The sequence below is a fragment of the Scyliorhinus canicula genome, chromosome 14 (assembly GCF_902713615.1).
Source record: "Scyliorhinus canicula chromosome 14, sScyCan1.1, whole genome shotgun sequence".
Lineage (NCBI taxonomy): Eukaryota > Metazoa > Chordata > Chondrichthyes > Carcharhiniformes > Scyliorhinidae > Scyliorhinus > Scyliorhinus canicula.
The window spans coordinates 42,025,928-42,031,927 of NC_052159.1; positions in this window are offsets into that span (position 1 = coordinate 42,025,928).

A 6,000-nucleotide genomic window follows, 5' to 3' on the forward strand; every position below is an offset into this window, starting at 1 on the left:
TCAGGATATACTTCTTGCAACACCTCAGTTGGTTTGGCTTTCCACTGGCTTTTCAACCACAATAGGCTGCACTCCTACCTGTGATCCAGCTATATCGTTACTTTGGATAGATTGTACCCCTGAAAAAGATAATTTGTCTATTACTCCTACCACTACTGCATCACTTTTCACCCAACTCTTGAACCTTACCTGACATAGAGGCACATTAATTCCACATATTACCACCTTTTCTGCCATTACTCCTTCCAAACTACATATCTCCTTATCCCCCACTATTAAATATTGACTTGCTCTTGGTATCCCTTCAGATCTTAATCTCCTCCCTTATTCCAGCTTGTACAGATGCATAAACCTTACCTTCAGAAATAAAAAATTTTTAAAGTTCAGGCACCTACTTATCCATCAATCTCTGAACTGGGTGCACACTCTGTTGCGCCTCTTCCACTGTGAACCCCACTGGCTGATTCTGTTTTGCTGAGTCTGCCTTCACAGTACTTTTCTTAAGTCGCCAACACTGCGACTTCACATGTCCAGCTTCATTAAAATGGAAACACATAAGTTTTCTGATCTCTCTTCCATTATCATAGGTTTCCTTTATACTCTGAGGCAAACTCTGCTCAACATCACCAACTAAACCTCCTTTGCACTAACCATCTGTGACTTTCTAATTTCCCTAGTTTACATCCTTCACAAATTGAAATTGACGTTGAAAACCAAACTTTGCTTTGTGAACAAATTAAAAATCATCTGCCTTTTCTGCTGCCAGTCCAGCAGTTTTAACTCTTTGCTCTTCCATGTGTGTTCTCACTACTGTGGGAAGTGAATCTTCAAATTCCTCCAAAATAAACATTTCCCGAAGAGCATCAAACGTTTTGTTCTATTTTTAATGCTGTTATCCACCTATCGAAATAATTTTGTTCAATTCTTTCAAATTCTGTATATGTCTGACCTGGTTCTTTCCTTAGATTTCTAAACATTTGTCTGTAGGCTTCTGGCACTAGTTTATATGCACTTAATGTTTTTTCTCACCTCATCATAATCCCTAGATACCTCCGCTGATAGTGATGCCAACACTTCACTAGCTCTAACTACCAACTTGGTTTTTGGATTGGATTTGTTTTATGAGATTCAATTCATTTTATTGTCGCATGTACCGAGGTACAGTAAAACGCATTGTTCTGCATACTGTTCAGACTGGTCATTCCGTGCATGAAAAAACATAGGACATAGATAAATACACAATATAAACACCTAGGCATGGGCCCAGGTGAACACACGGAGTGCAGTACTACTCAGTAGAGAAGATAAGTGAAGAGATCAGTTCAGTTCATAAGAGGAGTCTGGTAACAGCAGGGAAAAAGCTGTTTATGAATCTGTTGGTCCGTGTTCTCAGACTTTTGTATCTCCTGCCTGATGGAATAAGTTGGAAGAGAGAATAACCGAGGTGGGAGGGGTCTTTGATTATGTTGCTCGCTTTCCCAAGGCTTTCCCTACTAAGCTTTTGACTAGGAAGTATTTTGTCCTCCTCTAGACCTTCCTCAGCTTCTGCCTTTAACTTCAGCCTTTTAAGTTGATGTTCTCCTTGCAGTTCTACTTTCCGAAGTTCAAATTCTTTCTCTTTTTCTTTATCCCTTTCATCCTTTGCTAATCTTTCCATTTCTATTTCCTTTTGAAAAGCCATCTCTTTTCCCTTTTCTTCTACCATTACCAATCTCGCCTTCTCTTTTATTTCCAATTTCTTCAATTCTATTTCTTTCTGTTTATCTTTTTCCTGAATTTCTAATTGTTTCATTTGTAATTTAATTCTAGCCAATTCCAATGATTCAGGCTGTGTCTCTGGCAAACTTAAATGTTGAGGTATGGCTTGTATTAACTCTACCTTCCTCACCCCTTTAGATAATGTTAACTGCAGCTTCTCTGCCAACCCCCAAAAAGTTTTGTTTTCATCTCCCTTTGTAAACTATCCCAAGTAATCTCTTCCACATCCAGGAAAACATTTGCAACTGAAAGAGCAATCTCCAGTCATTCCCTATTTAAACTTCTAAACCTAAAAGAATGCAATAATTCCACATACAGTCACTGTATTTAAGTTCAATAACTCCAAGCCAAACAAGGAATTATACTTAAGATCCTGGACGAGCACCCAATTTTATTATGATCCCCAACCAGACCCCAACAGCAGCTAGGTACTGGACGGAAACCTGAATATTTTAGTTTATTTTGTAAGACTGCAGAAATAATGCTTTGCTCCAGGAGTGATTGCATGGAAAAATTGGGATTTGGTATTTTTAAATCAAAATATTATTAAATCGCGCCTGTAATGTTCTTGTCAGATGGCCTGATTTATGTATAAGAACACTTGTAGCTAAAATTATAAACAATTTATTAACATTAACTGTGGGGACTCCCAGTGGCTCCCGCTCGGGTCGGATCTTTGGACCTTTTCCCCAATTTTATTCTCGCATTTTACTTGGAAAATTGATGGTGGACGTACTTATGAGGAGGAATCCTACATCAGTGCATGGAGAGGTGGACCAGGAGTGCTCGCAAAGGAAGAAATAGGTGAACAGAGAAGGCCTGGGTTGAAGCTGCAGTGGGAGAAAGCATGACGGAGGACCGGAGTCCTGGCTCAACAACCAAGCAGTCGATGAAGAAGTTGATGCAGTTCATACAGTTCCGCTTCGCCAAGCAGAAACAGAAATGCTTGGACCCGATTAAGGAATCGATCGCTCGGCTGGAACATAGACTGGATACTCAAGATCGAGCGATCCAGAAAGTAGAGAAGGCCCTGACTGAGCAGGAGGAAAACCAAACAGCAGTGGAGTTGGAGGTGGGGATGCTGTGAGACCAACAGAAAAGGCTCCAGGAGAAGTTGGAGGATGTAGAGAATAGGTCCTGCCGGCAGAACTTGAGAATCGTTGGTCTCCCGGAGGGGTCCGAAGGTGCACACGCAAGGCCATATATAGTGGGCATATATATGTTCAAGAAGCTAATGGGGGATGGGACATACACCCGACCCTTGGAGGTGGGCAGGGCCCACAGAGCGCGAGCGAAGAAGCCGCATGTAGGGGACCCCCCCCCGAGGGCGATGGTGGTGGGATTCCACAGGTACCTGGACAAAGAGTGTATTTTATGGTGGGCCAGGCAGACACTGAGTTGTAAGTGGGAGAACAGCATCCTGCGTATATAACAAGATCTGAGCGCGGACATAGCCAGGAGAAGAGGAGGGTTCAACCAGATAAAGTCAACCCTTTTCAAGAAGAAGGTGGTTTGGACTGATGTATCCGGCCCGTCTTTGGGTCACTTATGAGGAGCAACGTTTTTACTTTGAGTCGCCCGAGGAAGCGATGGACTTCGTCAGAAGGAAAGGGCTGGCAGTGGGCTGAGGTGTTTGAACTTTGCTGCAGCGTTCATGTTTAAAAAGTTTCTGTTTTTGGACGATATCTATAGTGCCTTCTGTATTGATCCTGGGGCTGCCACATATTTGCTCACGGAAGCGCAGTGGGGGGTGAGCAGATGTTATGCTTGTTGAAGGGGCGGTTTGCATAGTGCTGTTATTGGGGCGGGAGGGGGGGAACTGTACTGCTGATGGGGGAGGGACTTTTGCTGGGGACAAAAGGGAGGTCAGGGACGGAGGCTGCCTGGAAGTGGGCCGATGGATGCAAACTGGAGACTGGCCCAAGATGGCTGATTGGCAGAGGGGGGGGGGCGAGAAGCCCCCCAACCAAGTCAATCACATGGAACATTAGAGGGCTAAATGGGCCGGTTATGAGGGCATGCGTGTTCGCGCATTTGAGGGGACTGAAGGCAGACGTGGCAATGTTGCAGGAGACGCACCTTAGGATAACCGATCAGATTAGATTAAGGAAGGGATGGGTCGGACAGGTATTTCACTCGGGGCTGGACTGGAAGACTAGGGGGGGTCACGATCCTGATTAATAAGCGAGTGTCATTCGAGGAGGGAAGAATAGTTGCGGATGTGGGAGGCTGTTACATCATGGTTGGTGGAAAGTTGGAAGGGCTGCTGGTGGTACTCGTGAATGTGTACGCACCAAATTTGGATAATGTAAAGTTCATAAGGAGGATGTTGGGGAAAATCCCAGACCTGGATTCACATAAGTTGGTCATGGGGGGGGGGGGGGGGCTTCAACACAGTCATTGACCCACGGCTAGACCGGTCGAGCACAAGGACAGGCAGGGTGCCAGCAATGGAAAAGGAGCTGAAGGTGTTTATGGAGCAGATGGGGGGAGTAAACGCATGGATGTTTGGGCGGCCGGGAGTGAAGGAGTTGTCCTTTTACTCGCACCTGCAAAAAGTGTACTCCCGGATCGACTTTTTCATCTTGGGCAGGGCTTTACTGACGGGGTAGTGAACACGGAGTACTCAGCAATCACGGTCACAGATCATGCCCCGCACTGGGTGGACCTACAGGTGAGCAAGGAGGGTGGCCAACGCCCGCATTGGAGATTGGATGTCGGACTGTTAGCGGATGAGGAGGTGTGCGGGTGGGTGAGGAAATGTATCCAGAACGATCTGGAAGTTAAGGATACAGGGGAAGTCTTGGCTGCAATGGTCAGGGAGGCGCTGAAGGCGGTGGTCAGAGGGGAGCTGATCTCGATACGGGCCCACAGGGAAAAGGTAGACAGAGCAGAGACGGACCGACTGATAAGGGAAATACTTCAGGTTGACAGGAGTTACGTGGAGAACCCAGAGGCAGGGCTTTTAAGGGAACGACGGAGGCTACAGGTGGAGTTTGGCTTGTTAACTACAGGGAAGGCGGTGGAGCAGCTGAGGAAGGCGAGGGAGGCACTATATGAGTGTGGAGAGAAGGCCAACAGAATGCTTACGCAGCAGCTCAGAAAGAGGGAGGCAGCCAGGGAGATTGGGAAAGTAAGGGACAGGGATGGGAATCTGGTCGGAGATTCAGCAGGGGTTAATAGGGCGTTTAAGGAGTTTTATAGCAGGCTGTATGAGTTGGAACCCCCAGCTGGGCCGGAGGGGATGAGGCAATTCTTAGGAGGGCTGAGGTTCCTGAAGGTGGACGAAGCTGGGCCCCGATCAGGATGGAAGAAATAGCAGAGGGGCTGAAGGCCATGCAGTCGGGTAAAGCCCCGGGACCGAACGGATACCCAGTGGAGTTTTATACAAAGTTCTCTGGGATACTGGGGTCGCTGCTGATGAGGACATTTAATGAGGCAAGGGAGCGAGGGCGCTTCCCCCGACGATGTCACAGGCCACGATCTCACTGATCCTGAAGCAGGATAAGGACCTGGAGCTATGCAGGTACTACAGACTGATCTCCTTATTAAATGTGGACGCCAAACTGTTGGCCAAAATCTTGTCCTCTCAGATCGAAGACTGCGTTCCGGACGTGATTGGGGAGGACCAGATGGGATTTGTCAAGGGCAGGCAGTTGGCCAGCATTAGAAGGCTGCTAAATGTGATCATAATGGCCCCAGAGGGTAGGGACATAGAAGTAGTGGTCGCAATGGACGCAGAGAAGGCATTTCATCAGGTGGAATGGACCTATCTGTGGGAGGTGCTGAGGTGGTTTGGGTCTGGACCGGGCTTCATCGACTGGGTTAGGCTGCTGTATCAGGCGCCCGTGGCGAGTGTATGGACGAACAGGTTGCATTGGGCTATTTTAGGCTGCACCAGGGGACGAGGCAGGGATGCCACATCTCCCCACTGCTGTTTGCGCTGGCCATAGAGCCAGCGCAATTGCGCTGAGAACCTCAAGGGGCTGGTTCGGGGAGGGGTAGAACACAGAGTCTCGCTATATGCAGATGACCTGCTCCTATATGTTTTGGACTGACGAGAAGGGATGGAAGAAATTATGAGGATTCTGGGGGAATTTGGCCTGTTTTCGGGTTACAAATTGAAAATGGGGAAAAGTGAGACGTTTGCGATCCAGGCAAGGGGGAAGGAGAGTCGACTGGGGGAGCTGCCGTTTAGAGTGGTAAGAGGAAGCTTTCGGCACCTAGGCATCCAGGTGGCAC